The 1818-nt window shown below is 39.4% G+C and overlaps 1 long non-coding RNA gene across 1 annotated transcript in view; it reads right to left on the bottom strand.

Moving 5' to 3' along the window:
* Positions 1 to 504: 504 nt before the first annotated feature.
* Positions 505 to 1818, bottom strand: part of LOC118478780 — a 2708-nt gene continuing 1394 nt past the window's right edge. The window contains exon 2 of the long non-coding RNA XR_004859277.1: positions 505 to 682. This is a non-coding gene — a long non-coding RNA (uncharacterized LOC118478780). The remainder of the gene's footprint in view (positions 683 to 1818) is intronic.

The following is a 1818-nucleotide window of genomic DNA, read 5'->3' as shown; positions in this document are numbered from 1 at the left end:
TCACACACACAAGCAAACAAACAAACAAACACACTCACTCACACAAGCACACACATTAAAAAAGGCATGGTCTTAAAAACAATATTATATATATATATATATAAATCACATATCCACATCCACACAAACGCATCCACACACATAGATATCACCACAATCTGTAGCCCAAGACACCTGGGGGCATACATGCCTCAATATTACCCATAGGCACATTCCCCCAAAAACGACACATACGCCGGAGTTTCAAACATGAGGATTACAAAATATTTGTACCGTAATGATCCCTTCAACGTGAAAACTTTGAGGTGTCTTTCCCTCAATGATGAGCTAACTGAGTCTCAGTGGGTTGTCTACATCAAACCTCCTTTGACCGGCAATAAAGAAGAGATAACAAAATTACACGAGCTGCATATCAGAGGTCGTTTGGTAGCTTTTGAGCTCCCTAAAGAGCTATTATGAACCATGAGTCAGCTGAGGGGGGAACTTGCGCGACATTCCTTTTTCTTCATGGTAAAATCTCAAAGAAGAGTAAAGAGCCACATGGAAATCAAAGCTGCCATGGTGAGAGTCACGTGGAGGCTGGGTGTTGTCATGTCACCAGCATTATCTCCGCCCATGTTTGCGTTCCCGTTTGAGTTGTCCCCGTATTTGTCAGATGTTCTGCTTGTAGAACCGGCTGATTCTGAGAAAGAAAACAAAAACAAAACAAGAGAAATGATGTGTTAACTTCAAACTATGTGCAGTATCTAAATAACTTCTGGTGTGATGTTAGATAAGTGTAAGTTTGCTCTTTTTTTCCAATCAACCATCTATCGTCCTGATCTCTCCTCTTTCTTTTTGTGTTTGTTACTCGCTTGTAACACCTTTAATCTTCGGCACTTATATGACCTTTTTGTGCTGGAAGTGCTGTAAAACTCTTGCTAAAGCCAAAGCTGTAAGTATGGTACTGACACGGCATTTGTATCTTACCTTTTTCCTCAGAGGCATTACATACGAATAAGCCTCTATCCCCGAAAACTCAGATTTATGGAGAGCAAGATTATTGCTTTAAAGAATCAATCCAGGATCGCCCAGACAGTCAAGGGAGATACACATATTACTTATACTATACTAAACTTGCCAGCTAGGTGTAGATTGCCTAGGCAGGTTTACACTTTAATCAAACAAATATATCGATTCACTAAAGGTTATCCACCCCCCCCTCTTTTTTTCAAAAATATAAAACAAAACAGACAAATTATGAGGCAGCGTGGTGGAACCACAGGCTCTCGTCAATTTTTGAGCATGTAGAGTTATCGGTATCATCTTAAAGCTTGTTCACTTGTCTTTATTTGGATGAAAATAAATATCCATTTATCTTGAATACAAGTCGAGATATTTGCGAAAGAATTAGGTCGGGGTCATTTGTTTTCAGAGGTAAAAATTAGTGAGAAAATGGCCGCCAAAGATTAGTTATAATTTCCTTAGCTTAAGAGTCCGTGGCAACTGAAAATATACATTTTCTGTGCCTTTAATCGACGTTTTTTTCCAGAAAAATCCCCTGAGAAATGAGTTCTTTAATGGGCATGAAAGGTGTTGATCCAAAAAACAAAAGTTGATAAAAATTCACAAACCTACAGAAAAAGGCAAGTTTCTTCACTTTGATTATTTTGACGAGAGCATGGTTCCACCACGCCGCCTCACATATACACTTGACTCAAAAGGTGCACTTCATTGTGAACCGGATATACGCCGGTGTTTGCGACCTAGGATATTGTAATACACTAGCCAATGGTCTTACGTCATACCAGGATTACCTCTGCTGTGTTGTGCAGGTTG

Source organism: Aplysia californica, unplaced genomic scaffold (genome assembly GCF_000002075.1).
Source record: "Aplysia californica isolate F4 #8 unplaced genomic scaffold, AplCal3.0 scaffold00002, whole genome shotgun sequence".
Taxonomy (NCBI): Eukaryota; Metazoa; Mollusca; class Gastropoda; order Aplysiida; family Aplysiidae; genus Aplysia; species Aplysia californica.
This window is presented reverse-complemented; position numbering and strand designations above follow the sequence as displayed.